At 36.1% G+C, this 14,152-nt stretch overlaps 1 protein-coding gene across 2 annotated transcripts in view; it reads left to right on the top strand.

Annotated features, from left to right (window-relative positions):
* The first annotated feature begins 4,983 nt into the window (after nucleotides 1-4,983).
* LOC123315538 (hormone receptor 4) overlaps nucleotides 4,984-14,152 on the top strand; it is a 56,349-nt gene continuing 47,180 nt past the window's right edge. Inside the window, exons 1-2 of one of the 2 annotated variants that reach the window (XM_044901268.1) lie at nucleotides 4,984-5,232; nucleotides 5,306-5,385. The gene's annotated coding sequence lies outside the window, so the exon portion shown is untranslated. Of the gene's footprint in view, nucleotides 5,233-5,305; nucleotides 5,390-14,152 lie in introns of both variants that reach the window. The other variant, XM_044901269.1, reaches the window with a different exon arrangement.

Genomic DNA, 14,152 nt, shown 5'->3' with positions numbered 1-14,152 from the left:
AGTAGGAATATTCTGTGAAAAATACACGAAATTGGTATTTTTCTACATTAATCCAATAACTTTGGGCAAGAAATAAGAACCGAGGAGGGAGTAACAGTAGAAAGAAATAGAGAAGGGCGAAATTTGAAGTGAGAACGATTGATACGGTGTGAATATACTGACGACACGTGTCTTGGTGTTCCCCAAAAATTATGACACATTCATAGCAACCGACACGGCAATGCACTGGAGGTTGTTGAGTTTAGTTTCACCTTCAATTGAACCTTTAATTATAACAAGCGTTCAAAAAAATATCATCGTCAAGTTCAAGTAGGCTGTGGAATTTAGAAGGTTGATTAAACGTAGTGCTAGCTTCTTCTAAAGGTTGTATAATAGCATCGAAATATACGAGTTGAGCTCAATTTTTGCTGTCATAATGACACACTGCTCAAGAGCTCAAGTCATAAAAGATAGATATGTAGATAGATGATATATGGCAATTAGTAATCGACAAAACAATGCGTCCTGATTATGGGTGATCCTTTGACTCGTACAAATATTTCTACCGTAGACTTTTGAGGCCAAAAGAAACACTTTTTTTCCATACCATTTTTTCCGATTTGGTCTTGATAAAAAGATATAGCCATTTTAAGTTTTCAATCCTGGAAAAACCAAATTACCTCCAGAATAACTAGCTAAATCTGTGATACTACATATCTGTGGATCTTTTAAACAGAATTGTATTCAGCCAAAGTACCCAATTTTTCAAATTCCACAGATACTTTTCAATTTTTGAACATCAAATTACTCGAAAATGGAGCATTATACGAAAAAATAAGAAGAATTTTACAAAACGTTCAAATATTCATTATAGATAGCATCCAACTTAGTTTCAAAAGTTGGATTCTTTGAATTTTCGGTATTTTTATGGTACGTAATGGTCATAATGAGAAAACTGGAAGACGTTGGTGATACTTGATATTCAAAAAAGATTAATCATATTAATGAAAAACTATATTCCGAAATTCATTTCATTCGATTGAATCGTTTGTGAGATAAAATCTGAAAATATGTACCAATTTTATAAGGTTTTTCAACAGCCTGTATTTTTCAAACCGAGCCGATTCGGAAAAAATGGTAAGGGAAAAAAGTGTTTCTTCTGACTTCAAGAATCAACTGTTGAAATATTTTTAGGAATCAAAGACTCACCCTGTATGGGTGATGTGGCAGCATCACGATTTCTTTGCGAAAAGGACGTTTACTTTTCCATAACTTGAAATGAAATTCGTTCGAAAAAAGCCCATACCCGACGAGCCAAAAACTACTGAAAAGAGAACCGAAATTTCGTAAAATTTGAAAAACTCGAAAACGACTGAATCGATTCTGACCAAAATCAATAGGGTGCATCATGATTCAGATGAGCACCAACGTACAAAATTCCACAACTATAGATTCAAAATTGCGAACTGTAGCGTACCGACACACAGACAAAAACAAAACAAAACAAAACAAAAAACGTTTTTCCTGATAATTTTTTTCGTTGCAGCAGGCGTTTGTTAGTAAATCAATTTTTCAACAAGAAAATGAACAACCTTCGAGCGTAGATCACAATTTCTACTTTTTTTTTCAACATAATGATAAATTTCGATTTCATGGATTTATTTCACTGGAATAAACCCATTATTTTTAATGAATAGGAACGATATGCTGTTGAAACATCTGATTACCAGTAAAGCACCACTATTACCTACTGTTGTAAAAACTTCATCATAAATTTCCCGAGAAGCGGGAAAATTCTAATTTTTCAAACTTGATACATCATTGTGCGATATCCTGCGTGGAAATACCACCACGCCGATACCGAGCCGGAAAAATAAAGAAAATGGAAAAACGTGCATTTGAAGCAATGCAATTTATCGATCATTCCTAAGGAGCAATGGCCAAGACTGGCCTAGATAATGGAAATCCTGCCTCATGAGATCAAGCGACCTAGGTTCGCGTAAGATATAGAATTGCTGCTCTATTTAGGGGTCATGATCCTTCTCCTCCACAACCCTCGAAGGGCTAATGTCATCATTGAGCCGCTCATAACTGAATTCGTTTCGTTCAAATCTTGCGAGGATGAAAAACGTTTTGTTCCTTCGGTAAACTCGTGGAAAAATAATTTGATGCTGATGCTAGTTGCAGGGTTGCAATTTTGATTCAACTTTTCTTGGGAAAATGGGGGTATGCAGAAATATAATCGATTATAGAATGAGAAGCATGGTTTGAGTGGAATATAAGACTGAAGAATTAACATCGAACTTTGTATTCATACACATTTTTGTGGCAGTGAGCAAGTTATCTTTGGTTAAGTGATAAGTGGTTCTGCAGGCAATCTGCAACGAGATCACAAAGAATATGACATAGCATACATTGAAAACCATCAACTTAATCAAAATTAACTGTATACCATAGAAGAGAATTCTGATTACGATTTCAGTTTCAAGATATGTTTTTATTGGAAGACAATTAGACTATTAGACCATACTTGATAGGAACTTGGTCAGTGATGAATGTAAGTTCTGTATACATTTTCATATCTCATCCACGAAATGACAAGCAAATAAAAAGATTTTTGAGAGATTAAAACAAAAACGAGAACAAAAAGTGCAGTTTAACTGAAAATTCTGAATTCTGAATTCCACTAACTTGAGTCATTTAACCACTATACCTGCTTTGCTATAACGATAGCATCTTCAGGAGGGTAGTGGTGAACTATGGGTCTTGTTTTAAGAAATGAAAATACACAGAGTGGGCCATTGAAAACGAAACAGCAGCTCTGTAGGTAGGCAAAACTGAACTATACAGGGTGATTCTTCGAGTCTTACAAATATTTCAACAGTTGATACGTGTAATCAAAAGAAACACTTTATTTCCTTGCCATTTTTCCCGAATCAGCTCGGTTTGAAAGATACAGGCTGTTGTAAAACCATAAAAAAAATATTTCTATCCCACAAACGGTTTTTTCGAATGGCATAAATTTGGAAACATAGTTTTTTATTTATTTGATTAATCTTTTTCGAACACTAAATATATTCTTAGCCTTCCAGTTTTCTCATTATGACCATTACGTACGTAATACCAAAAAATCAAAGAACCCAAGTGTTGAAACTAAGTTGAACGCTATCTAGTGAATATTTGGACTTTTTGTAATATTAAAGTATTTCTCATATTTTTTCGTATAATGTGCCGCTGTCAAGTAATTTGATGTTCAAAAATTAAAAAGTATCTGTGAAATTTAAAGAATTGGGTACTTTGGCTGAATACAACTCTGTTTAAAAGATCCAAAGATGTGTAGTGTTACAGATTTAGCTAGTTATTCTGAAGGTTCATTTGTTTTTCCAGGGGTGGCACTGCACAGCTCATTATGAAAACTCAAAATGGCTTTATCTTTTTAACAGGGCCGAATAAGAAAAATTTTTTTTTCAAAAATGATGAGTGGAGGAACCGTACACCGTAAGTGAAAATTCGACTGATTTATAAAGCATGATTGAATGGAAAACAAACGTTGTTTAAAATATGATTATTTCGAAAACAAATGGGTTGAATGAAAGATATCAAATATGCTGAATTCAGAATAGAAAGGCCTTTTCAAATGAGATATCACTCACCCCATCCTCCCTATTCAAAATTTGGCGTTGGGGTTGGGGTTGTAACACTAAGGGTTGAAGCGATACGGTTTCGAATTTGATCTTAGAACACATATATGCACTTCTGGAATAAAATATCGACGCATCCAAGCGTTTTTTAAATCATTCAGCTCTGTCAATCAAGAGCCCGCACTTTATATATAAAAAAGCAGTCAACTAATAAGTGTTTCTAAAATTTCAAGGAACAATAGAGCAATAGAGATTTTGCATAGGCAAAATATAAGAATCAAGACTGACTTTTTATGAATAATGAAAATCAGATATATCTTCTGAAACTTTTTAGGGATTTCACTCCCAATTTCTGGATTGAAAATTATAATTTCAAAGTTCTTTATTTTTAGTTCATTGTCAGGTAACAATTTTTTCTAGTTGACCTGACAAATTAGTGCAAGATTTTACGAAGGAGCAAATCGTTTGTTTCAATTTTTTAATTGGTTTTGTTCTAGAGATTGGGAGTGAAAACTGCTTCATGAAAAGCAGAATCCTCCTAGAATGAATTTTAATCGGTATCAGATTTATCCATTACATCGAAAACACTAATTTTCCTTCAGATTTTACAAAGATTGCTTCAATTTAATTGAGACGAATCAGATCCCTTCATTTTCGAATTAACCATCTCCCATTAAAATGAGAAGCCTTAGAACATTATTTCAGAGCCAGGCACTAGTTTTCACCATGATCTTTTCTGAATTTCGGTTGATATTCGGAGAAAATTGTTTCTTGGAGCTGAGCAGCGTTGGTCGGGTTGACTACTTGGATGGGTGACAGTCCCGGTCATAAATGAGAACAATCGCGTAAAATCCCCCTGCGTTCACATAAGTGAACATTTTCGATCTGATTTTCGAAATCTAGAAGTTTGAAGACGTAAACCCTCCAAATTGAAGCGGGTGCTTTTTGAAGTCAATATTTTTTGGTGCTCACTTGAAAAGCGTTATTACAACCAAGAATATTATGATATTTTTCTACAGAACAGATAAGATGTGGTTGTTGTTCTTCCGCACTTCTTATCGCACTGTTTATTTTTTCGAAGTTCGGAGCAGACGTTGGCGACCTTCCCTCAAGTTCAAGGAGGAAAATCCGGACCCCGAAAATAGCGTCCCGCTACACCGAATATGGACCGGCGGGGTGCTATTAATAAACCCCCGAATAAAAATTACAAAATCTCCTTTTATAAGTAAATATGTGTACATGTCATGTGGAAGCGGAAACAAGATGCAGTAAGCGCGCGGCGAATTTCTCCTAACCCTGTACCCCCCCCACTTTCGATGTGTAAGCTACAGGTCATTCAACTCTCTCAGTCCCGGCGAACAGCTAGCAGCGACGTACCGACGATTCTCAAACGCGCTCTCCTTAAAGTGTGCTCATTTCGCGTTTCACGACCCGCCGAAAATTGAAAAAAAAAAATTTCCCACCCGGAAAAGTCGGGAAAACCGCCGCGCGACGACCGCCCGGAAAAACTGCCCGAAACGCCCGCGTAGCGCCGACCCGAGAGGTCCGCCGAGTTTTCCTGGAAAAATCCTCCGAGGAAACTGATCTCGATGTGCACGTGCGACACCAATAGGTGGGTCGAAGTTTTGACCTCTTGAGAAGACGTCTTCGCGATCCGTCACTAATCTGTCTTGATGTTGCAGCAGTGATTCTGTGAAAATCTCGAGGGGTTGTCCAGTTCTCGAGTGGTGCCTTCTGGGGGAAATACAAAAATCGCCGAAAAAATGTAGGTAAGCGTGTTGCTGTTCGAAAATTTGCCTCGGTTAAGATCGAGACCGTTTGTGATTTTCCTTTCTCCGTTGGAATTTTAGCGGATAAAAGTAAAAATAATGTTGAAATCGTGCGATGGAAGCTTTCCTTCATTCGCAGGCTGTACGTTTTTCAGTCGATTGTGTACGAGCGCTGGGAGGGTCATTGAACCCGCTTAATGTAGGTCAGTAATAGTGGGCGTCACGAGTCTTGCGCGTTCATCGGCCCTTCTAGATGGGGCTTATTTATTTTGCGATCCCTTCGAGATCTTTCCCTTATCGCCTCCCCTCCGAGAATTTCTTCAACCTGATGTCGGCGAAAGCCAAACAATGCCCTCACCGGACCGGTCTTACGAAAGAGCCGGTTTTCAATTTCAATGGCTCCCCCGGTATAGCGAAATTTAACAGAGATCAAATTTTTCAACCGGCTCTCATCTTACAGAGATGACACTTATGCATCGGTATGAAGGGAAACTGAACAAACAGTCTTCGAACGGAGTCGCCAGATAGAAATTTAGAGCTCGTGCGGGATGTTGCTAGTTTTAGAACTCATTCAGTTAGAAATGGGTCAGTGGAAACGGGGGGAAACTTGGGTACATTCAACCCTACCTAGATTCGCTCCTCCAATCTCAACGTGCATTTAAACCGGAGCCGTTGCGATCATCTTTTCCAGAGTATCACGAGCGAAATGAAAGGTCCTTTAATCCCACAATATTTATTAGAGTGTTGACGACTAGTTTCGAGACTTTTCATGGTAGTCTCGTTGTCAAGTCATAGATACAAGATACAATTATGAGGAAAACAAAACAGGGCGAATCTTTGACTAAATATTTCAACAGAACATTCCTAGGGTCAAAAGAAAGTTTTTTAAAAGATACGGGCTGTTTAAAATGCATAAAAATATAATTTCGAGCCATAACTCACAAGCGATTTTATCGAATGGAATAGAGTTTGTCATCGATATGATGAATCTTTTTCGAATACAAGTTATCACCCACGTCCTCCAGTTTTCTCATCATGACCATAACGTATCATAAAAATACCAAAAATTCAAAGAACACAACACTTGAAACTAGGTTGGACTCTCACTAAGGAATATTTGACTATTTTGGAAAATAAAAGTATTCTACATATTTTCTCGTTTAATGCGCTGTTTTCGAACAACTTGATTTCTGCGAAATTCGAAAAATTGGGTACTTTAGCTGAGTGCAACTCTGATTAAAAGATCCACAGATGTGTACTGTCATAGATTCAGCTTGTTATCCTGAGGAGAATTTTGTTGGAATAGCTCAATATGACAAGGAACAAAGTATTTCTTTTGACCTCAAGAATCTACTGTTGAAATATATGTGCAAGTCAAAGACTCACATATTCTTTCGAATATCAGCAATACTGTATACTGTAAAACAGTACAAATATCGTGCTTATCTGAGGTGCGATGAAACCTTTGGAGTTTGGCCAAAATCGATCCAGCAGTTTTCGAATTTTTTGAAAATCTAAATTTCGAATACCCTTCAGAAATCTTGCTTGCCAGGTATGTATTTTACAAAAGAATTTTATCTAAGGTTGTTTTTTTCCCGAAATAATCTCGATGCAGCTACAGCCTGAATGAAAGCGTTAATTCAGGAGTTTATCCTCGACAAAAACTTGACATTCCTTGAGTAGATTTCTTTCACTTAGATTACCCTGCGCCTCGCCATCTGGCGTCAATTTTTTTTGTCCATTTCGAAGGTAGATGTAGGTACTTTGAATATTGTTTTGGTTTTCCCTTTCATTTTGAATTACCCTGTACAATGATAAGTGATAAATTAGCGTGGAATTGACCGATTATTCCACAGAAATAGGGGGAAAAGTAATTTATCGACAATATCTGATAACAAAATTTTTCGATTCAGTTTTGGTAGGAACTTTAGATCTCCACCATTCATTCACGTGGATAAATCTATTCTTACTGATTGATAATCCTCAAATAATTCAGTGTTTAATCGATGGGTTCATCGACTTTGTGAGCATTTTATAATACCAATTATCCCATTAGATAAGAACATTTGATTCGGGTTCAATGAAATAAAAAATTATCATTGGGAAAAATTCTAAATTTCAAGGTATACCTCACAGTACTTTTACTACGTCGATAATAAGACCATTGGAATCGTTCAACCATAGATGTAACAGACAAGGCAGACGTGATTAATGATAATAGCTGAAGGTGTGCTGGGTATTCATTTGGAACTTTCTCTTTTAATGAGAAAATAACAAGACATCGAGAGTCATCTGGGGATTACAGTAATTTGATCTCCTTTCCTGATCTTCCTCTATGTAAATGATATTATCTAGACTAGACATTGTCTTCGATGTCTATCATTTTACGTAATATTTTTAGGGAAAGCAGTACAAGATTTCTTCTTCGTTGAAGAAATATACATGGTGAGTTTCTGACTCAACACAGAAACACTTTTTTCCTTCACAATTTTTTCCGAATCGGCTCGGTTTGGAAGATGTTGAAAAAATAAAGAAAAAAAATATTTTTAGTTCTATCTCACAAACGATTTTATCTAATAAAATGAAATTCGGAATATAGTTTTCCCTTTATCTGATTAATCTTTTTCGAACACAAGATATCACCCACGTCTTCCAGTTTTTTCATTATGACCATTACGTACCATAAAAATACAAAAAATTCAAAGAACGCAACTCTGAATCTAGGTCGGACGCTATCTAATGAATATTTAAACGTTTTGTAAAATAAAAGTATTCTTCATATTTTCTCGTATAATGCGCCGTTTTCGAGTAATTTGATGTTCAAAAATTAAAAAGTATCTGTTAAATGTGGAAAATTGTTTACTGTGGCTGAATACAACTCTGTTTAACCCTTTCAGTGCACCTTAGTGTTCAAAATTATTGCCTATTTATATGGAGCCATATTTTCGGAGATTAGTATATTCGATTTATAAACTTAACATCCTCCCTCTTGCTGTTTCCTTATAAACTTTCCCTCTAGATGGACAATTGCGTATAAAATATAGATTATTGCTTGAAAACCGATGTCCCTACAGAGGGAAAAATACAGTGAAAGGGTTAAAAGATTCACAGATGTGTGGTGGCACAGATTTAGCTAATTATTCTGAAGGGCAGTATTTCCAGGGGTGGCACAGCTCATTGTGAAAACTTGAATAGCTATATCTTTTTATAGGTGCCAAATCGAAAAAAAAAGTATTGGAAGAAATTGTTTTTTTTTTACCTCAAGAATCTAAGTACTGTTAAAATATTTGCACGAGTCAAAAACTCGCCCTGTATAGATTAACCTTTTTCAATATTCTGTTTCTGCTTGATTATTTTGGATAATAGAACGTAAGAACTAGATCAGTAGAGCAAAACGTTCAAAATATCTCACAAAGGTTCATAATTCATAGTTGGTATTTCAAACATGTCTTGTAATTCATCATTGAACATGGGGTAGGTACTTCGAATTCAAGAGTCCAGAATCAACACTAACAGAAATTTGCAGGATTGCCTGGACACTTTTCAATATATAAAAGGCTTTCAGCGTTGTTCAATTTCTGTTGGAATCCACATGCGTCAAAACAACAACAGAAAAATTTCAGTTGATCTTTTTTGTGGTACTCTATTTTCAATATTGCATACAGGGTGTCCCCATTTTGATTTTTGCCAGGACGCCCTTTCTGTACTTATAAAGCCTCCTGAATTTTGCCCAAAAAATAGTCTTTTCTTTTTCTCTTTGGTTTTGTTGTGCGAAATCTCGTGGCACTATTTACAAGTAATTCTCGGTTAACATTTAGTGGTTCCAAAGACATTGTGGCCCAGTCAAAAGTGTTTTAAGGGTGTCCATTGCCAAAAAAGGTAGCGCTCTGAGATATCATAAAACTCCAGTGTACGAAATTCTGTTATTTTCGTATGATCGAATTCTGAGATAAAAGGAAATTACTATTTTTAGTGGCGAAATTCAGGGGTCAATAACAATAAAAGGGGGCATATGTAAAAATCAAAAACAGGGGTACCTATACTTGTTTTGCTCGGGAATCTGTGACGGAGTCACCCTGTATAGTAAACGAAAATTCTACGTCAATTTTGGATGTGACTTTTAAATATAATTGCTTGTAAAATCATCGAATTGTTATTTCTCAGGAATGGAGATTTTCTTCGTGAAATATGGCAAGGAACTCTCATATGAACTTGAAAACACTTCCCAATTTCTCCCAATTAACGTTGAAATGTTCTGACCGACAATTGCCGAAAATTCGACCCACAGATTCAATGGCGCCGTATATCGCTTACCGAAAACATTATGTCATGCAACGGAATATGGCTCAAGTTCAACGAACTTGACAATAAAAATGGTTAATTGACAAATAAAACATCCTCCGTGTTGGACTATTTTTCGTGCTTTCCTATATACACCGCTGTTCCCCCGGTCCGAGGTGAAGGCACTCGATTTCGTGTATTTACTTTTTCGAGAACGATATTGTTATCTGGTCTAGTTTGCTTGGGAAATAATGGAAACATTGTATTCATTGATAAAAGAACGATAATATTCATTATTTGATTGGGCGAAACGTTATGTAAATTGTTTCGTACATGTCATGTTATAGTTGGGGAGCCCATGAGGGAAATTCGGGATTTACTAGAGCGTGTCAGATTAATATAAGAGGAGATACCATGGGACCTTGTTGAGTACCTACGTCTACCAAAAATTAGACAGGGTGAGTCTATGCGTCGTATAAACATTTCAACAGTAGACTCTTAAGGTCAAAAGAAACACTTTTTTCCTCTACCATTTTTTTCGAATCGGCGTTTTCGAGTACAAAAATAAAAAAGAATAAAAAAAAATATTTTTTTTTAATTTTGACTATCCTGTATTTTCGGCCACTTGTAGTTCGTATATTTTTCGTATTTCAATTATTGTCAGTGAATTGACTCCCACGGCCTGAGATCAGAAAAAAAATAACCGTTTTATGGTCGGTTTTGAGAATAAGGACATATTTTAGTATCGAACAACAACAGAGGTAGAAACTAGGTTTATTACAAAGTTTTACGTAACGTGTAAGTTTTTAGCTATCGTATTGACAAATTCAATTTCGCTCAACTAGCATTAATTGTGTGGAAGCAATAGCGTATTTAATTGAAAGCAATAAAAGATGTTGCCCGCATGTGAAGACGCAATTACATGGTGTCGCAACAAACTGCACCAGGCCATCTAATAGTGCAAAAGTGCATGATGCATTATGTCAACGACGCCTTTACGTAATCGGGAAGTGCGGTTTAGTTAGCGTAAAATAATGCAGTTTGCCACTTTCACCGTTTCACTATTTTGCACCACTTATCTGAGCGGTCCGATGGATGGCTGTACCGTGAGAAATCCCACAACTGATTTGATCGATATTCGATACAGGGTGCGCAAGTTTCAATTTCTCGACAGGGATAATAAATCAGTCAGATCTAGAACTTCTTCAAGCAGACATCCAAAAGTGCCCCAAGAAGGTGTTTACAATGAGAACAAAGATGGATTCCTGACTACCCTGATGGCATAGGGTGGTATAATGCCCCTAATTTCCACCATTACTATTTTTATGAAAATAACACCGAGGAAGGATGATCTACCAACTGTCGAAATTGACAGCAAACGAGTTATTTCAGTAGAACTCAAAGATACAATTTGTGATAATGAAAAATAAGAATTTTTAATTAAAAAAAAAAAGATAATAATATTTTGTTTCATATATTTTGACGCCCAAACTTAGTATAACCATTTTTGTAATTTTTGATACGAAGTTCCCCAGGAGAAGATGAATATTGATATTGAGTATACAAGGTGAGTCTTTGACTCGTAAAAAAATATTTTAACAGTAGATTCATGAGGTCAAAAGAAACGCTTTTTTTCTTTACTATTTATTAATATTTGTGCGAGTCAAAGACACAATGATACTATAGAATCTTTCAGATCTCCTATTCAAGGAAATCTTTAAAAACATATCAATTTAAAACGGCTCTTGAGCATTTATTAATAGGCTTGAAATGAAAATGTAATGTCTAGTGAGTTATTAGAGGTGACACTATAACCGTGAAAAATAGAAGGGAAGCAGTCTACAACGTTGAAAATAGAATATTTTGTAATCCAACACAGATATTTCTCTTTGGGAACAAGACGGTCTTGATTAGTCTCTTTGGAAAGGTTCCATCGGAATCTTATAGAAAAGTCTTAAAGAATCTGTATCACTTTCAACATAATTCTTTGCCTGGTTCGAGATCTTGATTGATAGTTACGACTTGAAGATATTAGAGCATAACCATACAATATCAAATATATTAAATGAATTTCCATTGTTAGACTACTTAACGTTTAATCAAATTTCGAAAATAAAAATAAAGTAAAAAATGTTTTAAATCGTTTTTTACTATATTATTTAGTTATGTATTATTTTGATTATATTTATCATGTCATAAATTTTTAAATAGTATATTAAATCTAATTCAAAAAGTCAAAGACGCCTAGGCAATTGAATGCCTTTTTAGGTCTCCCATTTTCAAAGAGGAAAACAAAGTAAACATCATAAAAAACAAAACACTCAACTTACACAGGGTATAAATGAATAATTGAATGATTCTTTTTCAAAAAATAGTGTGTGCCTTTCGCATAAAGGTAAAAGTGGCAAAGCTGGTAACTTTGCAATTGGTATAGATTCGCTATTGTAGTGGTATATCAATAGCTCGATTGATGTTGATATTATTTTGGTTTGTGATGAATTTTTTGTCGAGTTTTTGCATTCTTTCTAGTATTGATTCTATTTCTGTTATCTGGTATAAAAGTTGATTGAATGGGTTGTGGAGTATGAATTGTAGAGTGATGGGTTGTGAAGTGATGGGTTGTGGAGTGATGGATTGTGGAATGATGGGTTGTGGAATGATGGGTTGTGGAGTGATGGGTTGTGGAGTGATGGAGATTTTTGAGGTGTCTTAGTTTTGTAATTTTTCATCACCAAGTTCTTTCTGCTACTCCCATCATATTATTATATCCAGAACTGTTTTTGGTGAGAATATTGTATGCCCATAGTCCAATAAAGGTCTGCATATCATTTTGTATATCATTGTTTCCGTTTAACTGCTGATTCCTAGGTTTTTTTAAGTCAGAGACCCGAAGGGCTGTGATCGTGTGGTTTGGAGTTTAAAGTGTGCTTTGAAGTTCAACTTGCTTTCAATTTGCGTGAATCTGTCGAAGTAATAGTGTCACTTCAAAGTTTTAAGTACAATGGGACAGTTTGCATTGCTTTTGCTATTAAAAAAATGAGTTTTGATTTTGCTGGGTTGGGTTGTATGCAATGAAATGTTGATTAGGAGTAATTTATTCAGATACTTCTATTAGTCATATAATTTACGATGGGCAGATTTAAACGCTAGGGGAAGTAGTTAGGGACCACTTTAATTTTTTTTTCAAATCGGCCCACCCTGTTCGTCATGCTACCTTGCAGCGGGTTGCATAAAACTCTGATTGTCCTATCAACGATTTGACAGTGTCTCGATTTCTAAAAGAAAATCACTGAAACCTTTTCATTTCTGAATATATTGAAGAGGTAGGACTTGAGAATAATTGAATGGACGTATGAACATCGAAATTTGATGCGAGAATGATATCCTGAATGACCGAATCATCGCTTCAAAACAAATCGACGCCAATCAAGCGTTTAAGCTTTTTAACACCTGGGGTTAGTGTTACGTGAAATTCGACTGTGCTCTAAAGCGAAAGAAAAAATTTGAGGATTATTATTCTCGATGTGTTCAACATGAGCAGTGAATCTATGTGTTTTTACACGAAACTAATAGAGATTTGATCACAAGCTGACACGAAGATAAATGAATAATTTTCCAGATTCACTGTGACAGCATCATTTGATAAATCTCATATCTCAATCGAAAAAACCACTCTCTAAATTAAAGACAAGTCGTCTATAATCGAAAACCCGACATTAGGTAGGATTTCGGACTTATTTGCACTCTTCAGACCGACAATAAACCGAACGAAATTAGCAAAAATCCAACAATGGTTTCGATTTCTCTCGAACGTCCCTGGTACGTCGAATTTGCGTTTTTCTTCCCCCGGTGAACGTAGCCCGACACATCACTCGCTGCGGTGCGAAACGCCACGGCACCGTGCTAGGTTCCTTGCACGCTGCGCGGGGTCAACGTACGTCCTCAAAACACGGCCGCGAAGGGTCGCCCGCTGCTGCTCTCTGTTAGACGGGATTCCGTTAGTGGTGCTCTGGCGTTACGTTTTTTTTTTTTCTAACGGATCGCGGAATTCCGGCGACGGAAACAGATGAATGCCCCCCTTCATTCATGGCGATCGGATGAGGAGCGGATTTGCAATTCGGACACATTAAATTCGCGTACGTTAGACCGCTCACTGTTAGACGGTTCCTTTCAGACATCTAGAACAAAAGGAATTGAAAAAAGTTCGTGAAAATTTCTACTTTGGAAATATTTGTATGAGTCATAGACTCACCCTGTATACCTAGTGCGAATCAGTTGAATCTGTTTTCAGTTGAATTGAGAATTTTCCACAATTAATTTAATAAAGATTCAAAAAATATATTTTGGTCCTTCGAGCCGGATTAGGATCCAAGATCCGGACTTTGTGATTCATCGCATTCTTATTATCGGACAGTTTTCGATACAGGTTGACGAAAAATAAGACGAACGTTATGTTACTACGAAGATGCGTATTTTCATGCA

Source organism: Coccinella septempunctata, chromosome 6 (assembly GCF_907165205.1).
Source record: "Coccinella septempunctata chromosome 6, icCocSept1.1, whole genome shotgun sequence".
Classification (NCBI taxonomy): domain Eukaryota; kingdom Metazoa; phylum Arthropoda; class Insecta; order Coleoptera; family Coccinellidae; genus Coccinella; species Coccinella septempunctata.
The sequence above is the reverse complement of the archived record's forward strand: the minus strand, read 5'-3'. Positions and strand labels throughout refer to the sequence as shown.